Genomic DNA, 12,246 nt, shown 5'->3' on the forward strand with positions numbered 1-12,246 from the left:
TGCATGCTCTCATATTTCATTTGGGCTTGTCTGATTATAGATTTGTCTAGCTAAATCAAAAAGAAAAAATAAGGAAATGTGGTGGAGGTTGACCATTGCTTTGTGATGCACAGTGTGTAGATCCAAACTACATGTGCTTGAATCCAGTGTGTCACAATCATCAAACAGCCACAAAATGTCAGTGCCCCTGTGGTAATTATAAAATAACATGTAATATTTTTTTTGTGAATGTTTTATGCCTGCTTAGAACGATGATTTATTATTCAAATGTAAACATTCAAGTGCATTGACAAAATAGGCTCTATTGGTGTTGTTTAGGCAGTCCATGTGCTTACATTTTGTGCACTTATATCAAGTGGTGTGCTGAAGTTAAATGTTGTTAATCCTCTTGCATTTTTTGTAAAATGTGCTTTGTAATAATTATTCCATTGTTATTTTGTGCATAAATATCCATAATTATTATATATTCATTGTGCAGAAGTCTTCTTTTAATAATTGAGTTACCCATTTACATTTATAAAAGAATCAGATATTTTTGATTTCAACTCTAACATATTATTTCATATTACAATCAGTATATAGATTATAGATTCTATGAGTTTTTTATTTCTTCATAGAGTACTTTTTTAAAATAAGGAATAAGTTACTCATCAATATTTTATAGATCTAGGTCCATTGATATTATTCTGCATTACAGGTATTTTCAGTTTAGACTTTAAAGTAAATTCAAATTTTCTAACTTCTGTAAATCTTTCAACATCTTCTGTTGTAGTTCATAACTTTATTAGCTCTACTTCTGTCCAAATAAATTTCTTCAATTTATGATTTTTATATCACAGAGTACTTATATTAACATATTATCAAAAAAATTTTAAATTATAATTATATAACCAGTTGTGTTCTTGAAATTATTCCAAGTTTTTCTTTTCTTTCAAGTTTCATGCATACCAAGAAATTAATTTAAGCAGTCATAATGCAGACTGATAAATTACTTATTAAATATTAGTCCCTTTTTCCTGAGATGTGATTTTTCAAAACAGATACAGTAGTCAGTAAATTGCATCTGGGACCCATTGATCACTCAGTCTACTTTTTGTCTTTTCACTTTATTTTATTCCTTTGTTATAATTTAACTAAATTCTTGCTTCCCATCTAACTTTCACTTTGTTAAATTCCCCAAGTTTTTGACCCAACCCACATTCTCTAGGATTTTCAAAATACTCCAATTGGTTGGATGAAAATATTTGGTGAATTGTATGTAAATTTTAATGGATTTTTTGTTTTATGGTAGTAGAATGACATTTTCTTCTCTGAATAAAAATAAGACAACAACAACAAAATACAAGCAAAAAGGAAGTTTCCTTACTCAAATGTCTTAGTGCATTACAAGCACTGTTTTAATGTTTGCTTTTCTATTGCTTAAGCTTTATTTATTAATAAGAGTGCTAGTTCATTTAATCAGACCTTAAATGATTATCTACTCTACAAAATATATATTGCTTTGGAGGATGCAGAGAGAAAGGAACCCTCATGTACTGCTGGTGGGAATACAGACTGAAAACAGTATGGAGTTTCCTCAAAAAACTAAAAATTGAACTCCCATTTGACTCAGTAATCCCACTTCTAGGAATATATCCTAAGAAAGTATAAACACCAATCAGAAAGGATATATGCACCCCTATGTTCATAGCAGCACAATTTACAATAGCTAAGATTTGGAAACAGCCTAAGTGCCCATCAGCAGATGAGTGGATTAACAACTGTGGTACATCTACACAATGGAATACTATGCTGGTGTAAAAAAGAAGAAATTTTTACCATTTGCAACAACATGGATGGACCAGGAGAACATTATGCTAAGCGAACTAAGCCAGTTGGAGAAAGATAAATATCACATGATCTCACTCATTTGTAGAATATAATGAACAACATAAACTGATGAACAAAAATAGAGCAAGAGAAAAAATTATTTTAGCAAATAATATAATTAATCCTCTTATTTGCAGATTTTTAATGTTTCCTACAACTTTTGTGATATTATACTACACTGAGTGGCCAGATAATTATGACTAACCCATCAGTACTTTGTTGGGCCACCTTTTGCCTTCAATACTGCGGCGATTCTTATTGGCATTGACTCTACAAGATGTTGAAAGGTGATGTGAGGACTCTGACACCATGCTTGATGAATAGCACTGTCCAGTTCTGTGAGATTTGATGGCTGTGGAACCAGTTGCCTGATGGCTCTTTTAACTTCGTCCCACAAATGTTTAATTGGATTGAGATCTGGTGATTGTGGGGGCCATTTAAGCAAGGAAAAGTCTCCCTCATGTTCTTGAAACCACTCGTGCACAATACGAGCACCGTGGCATGGCGCATTGTCTTGTTGGAAGAAGCCATCTCCATTTGGATCACCATCAACATGATAGGATGAACTTGATCAGCAACAATACTTAGGTATGTTGTGCTCTTCAGACATTATTCCACATGAATTAAAGGGCCCAAATTATGCCAGTAAAACATGCCCCAAATCGTAACACTGCCCCCACCAGCTTGAAGGGCTGTACTCATGCATGTGGGGTGCATGCTTTCATGCTGTTTCCGCCAAATTCTCACTCTGCCATCTGCATGATGCAACTGGAAATGTAATTCATCGGACCACATGACTTTTTTCCAATGCTCGACTGTCCAATCCTTGTGTTCCTGTGCGAATTGGAGATGTTTTATCTTGGTAACTGCAGACAGCAAAGGTGTTCGAACAGGCCTTTGGCTTCCATATCCCATATAATGCAGTGGATGGCTAATTTGCCTAGAAATGTCAGGTGGTCATAATAATCTGGCCATTCGGCGTATGTTAGTTCAGTGTTAGTAATATTATTATATTTAAAATCTTTTTTTCTTGAAATATGAATGCTTATTGCATGTAATATTATATTTAAAATCATTTTTCTTAAGACATTAATGTTTATTGCATGTAAATGGCTAATTATTTTGTGTCTGCAATCTGGTTATAGATTTATTTTGTATATTGTAAAAAAAACATTAAAAATAAAATAAAATATATATATTGCTATGGAGGCTTTCATTGTTATGGCAGTGTTTATTAGTTGTGACAGTGATCATAGGACAAAATATTTACTAGATGGATCTTTAGAGAAAAAGTTTTGTGACCCCTGGTTTTGATGACACAGTTTTTAGTTACATGTCTATTTTAGAAACTGCTATATTTTGACTTTATACTCTAAGGTAACGTTTGAATGTAACGGAACCAATGTGTTCAGTTTGCTGTCAACTTACTATTCTAAGTGGATGCTGCTCAAACAATATAAGAAATACATTGTTATAATGGAGCCCATAATAGAGGTTGGTCTGGCAGATCCCTACAAAGGCAGTCACATGGAGATGTTGAGTAACCTGGGAATATTACCTACCAGTTGCAAATCACTAAAAGTTAGTTAAAGAATAAATGAGAGACAAATGAGGAAGGTGATTATGTAGTCTGAACACCAACGATGTGATAAGCACTTTTAACTCTATCTATTTCAGTGTACTGTTTTTAAATCTTACATAGATTCAGCTGTGAGATACATAGAATTTACCCCACTTTAAAAGAGAGAAACAATTCTCAAAAAGCTTAAATCAATATTTTACTTTTTAAAAAATATATGTTTTTATTGATTTCAGAGAGGAAGGGAGAGGGAGAGAGAGATAGAAACATCCTTGATGAGAGAGAATCATTGATTGGCTGCCTCCTGCACGCCCCACACTGGGGATCAGAGCCTGCCACCAGAGCACCGGCCTTGACCGGGAATCGAACCATGACCTGCTGGTTCATAGTGGATGCTCAACCACCGAGCCACGCCAGTGGGGCAATATTTTACATTTTTATTTACTAAATGCTATTTCTAACTTAAGTACACTGTTGAGAACTTTGCGTGTAGCAATACATTTACTATTTTATCTTAATACTGATTGCAGTTTAGTAAAATGGTTAAGACTATTATTATCTAGACTATTATTATCTAGTCTATCTAGTCCCCCTCCCGAGCCAGGGGGAGGGGCCGGGGCGCCCCTGGCCCTGGCAGTGGTGGTGGAGGAGGAGGTGGTGGCGGGGCGGTACCGAACCCGGGGAGCTCAGGTGGCAGCGGTGCAGGTGCCGGTGGGGAGCCACAGAAAGCAGGCGGTGGGGCGGGGCCGTGGGGCGGGTGCGGCGGGTCGGAGCCGCCTCCTGCCCAGCTGCTGGGACCCCCTCGGCGCTGGGCCCCTACACTCCTGGCAACCCAGCGACGGCGACCTCGGGGACCCCCGCGCCCTCAACCCAGAGCCAGGTGGACAAGCTGGTGCTGGCATCCAAGTCTTGGATTGGTTGAACTATCAAATGGGTCAACGTCCGAAATGGTTACGGATTCGTCAACAGGAATGTCACCAAGGAAGATGTCTTTGTTCCCAGACAGCGATTAAAAGAAACAACCCCAGGGAGTTCCTGCGCAGCGTTGGGGATGGGGAGACTGTGGAGGGAGAGAAGGGTGCAGAAGCTGCTAATGTAACTGGGCCGGGGGGTGCCAGTGAAGGGTAGCCGCTATGCCCCCAATCGACGTAGGTTCCGCCGATTTATCCCCCGCCTCGCCCGGCTGCCCCACCGCCCACGGTGGCAGAGGCTCCATCGGGTGCGACAGAACCATGCATGAAGGGGAACGAGCTGAAGACACTGGGCAGAGGCGCAGAGGACGGCGCCCACCGCCCTTCTTCTACCGACGGCGCATTGTGCGAGGCCTCAGGCCCCCCAGCCAGCAGCTGCCTCTAGAGGGCACTGATGGGGTAGAGTCTACCCGGTAGACCCTAAAGAGGCAGCCCCATTGGAGGGGGGCCAACAGCAGGGAGAGGAGCGGGTTCCCTCACGCAGATTCTGGCCCAGATACCGAAGGCCTTTCCGCCCCAGGCCACCCCAGCAGCCTACCGCAGAAGGTGGGGATGGCAAGACCGAGCCCAGCCAAGGTCCCACTGATGGTTCCTGGCCTGAGCCCCAGCGCCCACGAAACCGCCCCTACTTCCAGCGGCGTCGGCAGCAGCCCCCTGGACCCAGGCAGCCCACAGCCCAGGAGACCTCAGCCCCCATCAACAGTGGGGACCCCACCACCACCATCCTGGAGTGATTCCAGCTCAAGGACAGCCAGAATGACGATCTGGTATCTGCCAGGTTTTCCAAAAGACCTGCACCCTACCCGGCACCCCCTCCCCCTTTCCCATATTCATGACATCAGAACACTGGCTTTCCCCCCTTTTCCATGCGACTCAGGGGGGCCAAAGCAATAGCTTTTTGCTTTTTTTTCTCTCTCCCCTACCAAGGACTGAAGGAAGGGATCCATCCTTTCTGTTCAGAGGCATCAACTCCCTCCCCTAAATCAGGCTGAAAAGCAACCAGCCAGCTCTTACTTCCTCCTGGCTGTTTTTCTTTCCCACCCCACTTTATTTTTTGTTTCCCCTCGACCCCCTACCTCTGAAGCCATTTTATGAACTGTCATGTGCCACCTGAGCCTCCAGTAAAAACAAAAAGCAGGCTTAAAAAAAAAAAAAAGCTGACTATTAGTTGACTATTAGTTGAAATAGTTGACTATTTCTCCAAGGTTAGAGTGGCAAAGCCAGTTATTGAAACTAATTCTATTTGACTCTAAATATGTGTTTACTTTTAAAAATTATTTGCTGAAACATCTTATCTTGGTACTCAAGAGCCATGGATTAAATAATTTTTAAAAGTTTAAATAATTAAAATGAGTTTCTCCGAAGCCGGTTTGGCTCGGTGAATAGAGCGTCGGCCTGCGGACTGAGAGGTCCCGGGTTCGATTCCAGTGAAGGGCATGTACCTGGGGCAGCTGATCGATGTTTCTCTCTCATCGATGTTTCTAACTCTCTCTGTCTCTCTCCCTTCCTCTCTGTGAAAAATCAATAAAATATATTTTAAAAAAATAAATAAATAAAATGAGTTTCACATTTTTGGTGAGTTAAAAAGCAGACTTACCTGATTCCAAAAACCAAGTATTTTCCAGTGGGAAAATCACTTCATTAAGGAAGAGAATGCGCAAGCATTACTTAAAATATATCCTAATTAAAGGATGTTGATAATGTTACTGCACCTTATTATTTTTTTTTTTTTGGTGATCTTTAAAAAATTTAATAGATTTATTGGAATGGCATCAGTTAATAAAGCTATAGGCTTCAAAGGCAGTAGCATATAGTGGTTAATAGTTTTAAGTTTGGTATGAGGTTACCTGGGTTCAAATTATTGTTCTATCATTTCTGACTTTGTACTCTATGGAAGTTTCCTGATCTCTTCTTCCTTTTTCTCATCTTTTAAATGGCAGTAGTAATAGCATCTACTTTGTAGGAGTCTATTGAGGTTGGAATAATTTAGTATGTTAAAGTATTTAGAATATTGAATAGTTTTCTCTTTTGCTCTCTCTTCCTTCTTTTTTAGATACACAGTGCTAAAAATAACCATTACATGTTGTTTGCATCAGTAATCTCTAGTCAAATTGTATTTCATTCAAAGTAGTTAAATGAATGATTAAAAATGATTTTTAAAGTGAGTTTCCGTGTTAGTATGGGGAGAGAATACGGAAATACCCATAAACACAATGATCAGCACAAAGAAGTTGCTCCATACATGCAATACATTTTAGTGAAATACACTTTATTGTGTGTGTGTGTGTGTGTGTGTGTGTGTGTGATTAAATGTATAGTTAGATATTTAGAAGAAGACATTGTAATATTCCTTCTTAGGCAGAATTCATTTTGAAACCAGTCCAGAAACTCTATTACACAGTCCATTAGAAGTAGCTATCATTATATTCCTTCTTTTTCTCTTTCTGTCTTATCTTCATATGAAAATGGATACCCTTATTTTCACATGAAGATGTTAAAAAATCCAGGAACCATTTGCGCCACTAATATAGCTTAAGCGCTATTTTTGTTCTTGGAGGACTTTCTATACCTTTTAAATTTCAGGATCTTATATGCTTCTCTCCTCTCCATTCTCTCTACAGCTCTTAAGAATGATTTTTTACCTTGTGATGATCAAAAATTATTCTTGTGAGATGTTTGAGTTAAAGGCTTTGCAGTTCTCTCAGCTTGCTGGTGATTACTGCTCAATAGCATTCACTTTCCTCCACCTTTTGTTGAATATAGCTTCTATGTTCTCCTCCAAAGAGGTTATAAATTTTTACAATCTGTTTTGCCCTACGTGAATCACATCAAACATGCCCCTGAGAGATTATGGTTCATCTTTTCTGCCATCTGGGGGAGCAGTCCAAAGCTAGGAAGACAAATACAACACTGAGCTCTTTGAGTGAGGGGCTCGAAAATTCTATTTTATGATTTTTATCTTTCCTCTGAAAAGCACTAAAAGAATAACAATACTTGTACCTATTTCACACAACCATTGCAAGGATTCAATAGATCATCTACGCAATGGGCTCAGAGTTCTTCAAAGGAAAATGCTCTAGGATCTTATCCCAGTTCCCATTCTTTGAACATTCTATGACCTTTTACTGAAGCTAGGATGGTTATTGTTATTATTTTTTAATTTTAAAAGACAGCAGTTTTAAAGAGAACATGTTACACATTTTTTTTTCCTGAAATTTCAGTATAAAACAGCAGGCATTTGGCCAATATTAGTTTTCTTCCCTGTGAGATTGCTCTCCATGAATACCTTAAAAGAACCCTGCAACTGTGAGCTTACCTGCAGGCCTCACCTCACCAAGAGGGATTTTTACACTAATTTGGGGTCTTGCAAAAGCTCCAGTTCAACGGCTAAATTCCACGTGGTGCTTATATATTCAATGCCTATAACTGCAAGCTGAAGTTTAGCAGAGCTATGCTAGGATTCTATATAAAATAAAATCTGCCACGAATTTCAGGACTATAATAATACATACATGGAATACAAGATAGTGATTTAGATTCACAAAATCCAGTCACTTGGAGTTGCAACTAATAATCTTTGAACACCTAGCATTGACCTTGGCATAGAAGAGATCCTTAATAAATACCCTTAAAGTGATTACTAAACAAGGGCAGTTCAGCTTTAGCCACCCCATCACCGGCTCTAGCAATATGAGTTCTTTCTTCTTCCTGTGTCCTCATACTTAGGAAAGATATCAGATTTCTCACCACTCATGTCACCTTAGAAAAGGAGAAGCAGCTTTATTAGCCAATGGACCCTCAACACGAGAGAAAAACATCCTCAGAGATCTGTGATCTTTTGTTTGCTTTGTTTTTGCTATAGTCTTCCGGGCCTTTTCTAGATGTAACATATTTTCCGTAAATTTCCCAACCCTATGCTATATACTGACTCACTTTTTTGCGTTTGAATTTTTTCTACAATGGAATTGATGGACGGATTAAATGAATTTTATGTTGCCGACAAATACTTTTACAACCTTGTAACAAATAACACAGTCCTCTTTATGTCATGCAGAAATACGTGGATGGGAATGCACTCTCTAGTAGACCTGGGTTAATTTTAGGCTCTACACTAAGTATAAGAAGCAAAAAAGCTGGAGGGAAAAAAAGAATAAAATATAATCACATTATTGAAAAGCTATTATAGTTTTCAAAGAGATAAAGTAACATTGATTATGATAATACTCCCGTTTCAGGTTTTGTTATATTTATAAACTACATTCATTTAAATTTTTCTTACTTGATTTACATATTTTTCAATGATAAATGTTATTATCCATCATATTACAAACACATGCAAACATTACATAGATAAAGAAATTAAGACTTGATATTTTATATGATCATTTAAATTGAAGTAACTTAACTTTTTATTTTATTTTTCTGCATGCTTATTGCAATTTGTTTTGATTTATGAGGAAGATAACACAGAATCTTGCTTAAAAGTAAATTTCAGTGAGTTAACTAAATTCAATAAACTTAAAATCTAGGTATTTAAGCCAATTTCTGCTATTAACTCAACTTTTCACAAAATTTTTATTTTGTTCATAGCTTCATAGTATAGTCATGCTGCTTTCCAAAGCAGTTTTACAAATTGTACATTTTTACTGGCAATGTACAAGGTCCTTGTTAGCATTTGATATTGAATTTATTTTAGTTTTAGTCTTTCTAATCAGTGTGCACTGGTATTTCATTCTGGTTTAATTTGTCTTTCTCTAATAACTAATTATGTTTAATACCTATGTCATGTGCTTATGTGTCATCCATATTTCTAATTTTGAATAGTGTCTGCTTAAATTTGTATACACTCTTCTTTTTTTTGACTTTAGAGAGCTCCTTATTTATTCTGGATATAAGTCCTATTTTAAGTATGTGACCTGTAAACATTTCTTGTTTCTGGCTTGTTTTTATTCTCTTTATAGTTCATTCAAAGAGTAGAACTTTTTAATTTCAATAAGACTCTGCTTATCAACTTGGTCTTTTTTGGGTCATGTTTTTGGTGTCATCCTATATAATGAAACCCTAACATGCAAATCAACCAAACAGCGGAACTACCAGTGGAACGACCGGTTGCTATGACACATACTGACCACCAGGGGGAAGACGCTCATCACAGGAGCTGTGCCCAATTGGGGCCAGCGAGCGGTGGCTCCAGGGCTCCAGCCAAGGTGGGTGCCAGTAGGGGCCCCCTATCACCCGACTGGTTGCCCCACAGATTGGCCCTGATCACCAGCCAGGCTTAGGGACCCTACCCTATATATTGGGAACAGTCCTTAAGATTTAAAAATTAAAACCTGGCAAGGCTACTCTAACACTGAAAAATCAGTATGATGCAGCGATGACGTGCATGGACTCTGGCTTGCACATTTTGTGGTCAGCCCTGATTCTGACACTTAGAACTGTGTGACAAAGCCAATTACTTAACTTCAGTTTTTCCACCCATAAGATGGGGAAAATGCTACTACTGCCTCAGAAGGATCCTGTTATGTACTACTTTTATAATCAGGGCAAAAAAAAAAAATGTAGCTGCCCATACAACAGCAAGATGCCTTTCTCACCTGTATGAAAAGTATGGTCACTGATGCATGCAGCGTCCTGGATTGCAAGAGGGACATCTGACTGCTGGTTTAGGTCCGATCCCCACACAGTTGGACACCGAGGGATCCCAGATTGCGAGAGGGCACAGGCCAGGTTGAGGGACACCCCCAACCCCCGTGCATGAATTTTGTGCACTCGGCCTCTAGTATTTAATAAATCTTAGCTTTGGGGCATTTTCCATTAAGTATGATATTAACTGTAGGCTTTTTATAGATGTTCTTCATCACAGTGAGGAAGTCACTTGTATTCTTAGTGTGCTGAAAGTTTATATCAGAAAGGGACTTTCAAATGTTTTTTCTGTGTTCATAGAAATTATCATATGTTTTCACTTTTTAATTTATTAATATGATGAATTACTTTGGTTGATCTTCAAAAGTTAGACCTTCCGTAGCTGGAATAAAATACAATTCCGCAGTGGTTCTCAACCTTCTGGCCCTTTAAATACAGTTCCTCATGTTGTGACCCAACCATAAAATTATTTTCATTGCTACTTCATAACTGTAATTTTGTTACTGTTATGAATTGTAATGTAAATATCTGATATGCAGGATGGTCTTAGGCGACTCCTGTGAAAGGGTCGTTCGACCCCCTAAGGGGTCGCGATCCACAGGTTGAGAACCGCTGAGTTATGGTATGTTATGCTTTTGATATATTATAGAATTCAATTGGCTAAACTTTTGTTTATAATTTTGTTATGTGTTTGCATTAAGATATTGATCTATGTGGGGCTTCTTTTGTAAAATATTTTAGTAATTTTTGCATAAAGGTAACATTGGCTTTATAAAATGAGTGAAGAAATATTTTCTCCTGTCAAATTTCTAGAATAATTTGTTTAATATCTTTATTGTATATTTACTGGAATTCACAGGTAAAGCTATCTATGCCTAAAGTTTTACATTGGGAAGGTTTTTGTAAAAAACTTTGAAGGGGCTGAGATTTTAGCCAACTAGCAAGCTAATAAGTTAGCCTGCCACATATTTGAGTCATATCCCTTGCATATACATCCCATGGATATGATATTATTTGGCCCAGAGGGATGTGTGTATGTACACTGGGATGCACTGTTTGAGAGGAAATGAGTTTAGGGAACCTCCTTATTCTTTTAGTGGTCTCTAAATATGTCTGCTCTGTGCTCTGGGGGAAACAGTACCTTTGTTATCCTGAACAGCAGTCAAGCCCAGTCTTTGCTCTAGAGATAGACACATCTTCATCTTCAAAGTCTGTAACTACACCTCCCCGTGATCCCAAAGGGAGACACTAGCTATAGTTTCTGGCCTGCCAAGTCTGCTTTGCAAACATTCCTGAACAGATTGTCTGGAACAAAGGGTAGTTAGTGCCTATGCTCAAAAGATGTACACACAAGGGGGGAAATCCATGGAAAATTATATCTCACAGGCTGTTAAATAAAATTCAACTGTTAAATAAAAGTAGTGTTATCAGTTGATAGATTTCTTCTTGAATGTGCTTTGCTATGCAATTTTTAAATTTCATCTAATTTATGGACTTTATTGGCATACACTTTTCATATTTCCTTATCTTTTTTTTAATATCTGTAGACTCTGTCTCTTTTGGTAATCTTTGAACTATCCTAACTCTTTATTTCATGTGTATACAGATAGAACCACAAAGTGATGAGTGATGTCCCCTTTAGTAAAGTGTATATGCTGCCATATGGAATCAACACATCTAGGCTTCCGCAGGTCTCAGGTTCTGTGGTAAATTAGCACAGCAACACCTCTTTCCAAGTCATTGTGGTTGTCACTCTTTTGCTTATAGAGACACTGAGAGAGGGAAACTTAAGATGGTGTGTTTCCTTACCGTCCCTGAGGAGGCAAGTAAAGGCAAGCCTCTTCTCAGAAGATACTAGGTGGCAAAGGCCCACATTCTAGTCTGGACACTTGTCGAGCATAGGGCATGGAGCTGTGAGAGTTCTACACTTAATACTACACTCTTCCAGTCTTGCTTCCCACTTCTCTTCATCTTAGCAATTTTCGTGTTTCCTGGTCACTGGATTAAAGACTTAGCAAAAATAAATCAATTTAAGTTGATTTAAATTTCTTTGAACTTTTCCATTAATGTCACATAAAATTTTTTGGTACAGTGAGAAAATATGTCTTTATCTGGCAGAAAAAAATGTATGTGCAGTGTTTCAAGAACCTCTTGATAATAAGTGAGGGAAATTTAAATAGA

The 12,246-nt window shown here is 38.2% G+C and overlaps 1 pseudogene across 1 annotated transcript; it reads left to right on the forward strand.

Moving 5' to 3' along the window:
• Positions 1 to 3,345: 3,345 nt before the first annotated feature.
• LOC308525550 (Y-box-binding protein 2-like) lies at positions 3,346 to 5,153 on the forward strand (annotated as a pseudogene). The gene is made up of 2 exons: positions 3,346 to 3,450; positions 4,103 to 5,153. The product of its transcript is annotated as a Y-box-binding protein 2-like (transcript).
• Positions 5,154 to 12,246: the final 7,093 nt, after the last annotated feature.

This window comes from Myotis nattereri, assembly GCF_964212035.1.
Source record: "Myotis nattereri genome assembly, chromosome: 9".
NCBI classification, from domain to species: Eukaryota; Metazoa; Chordata; class Mammalia; order Chiroptera; family Vespertilionidae; genus Myotis; species Myotis nattereri.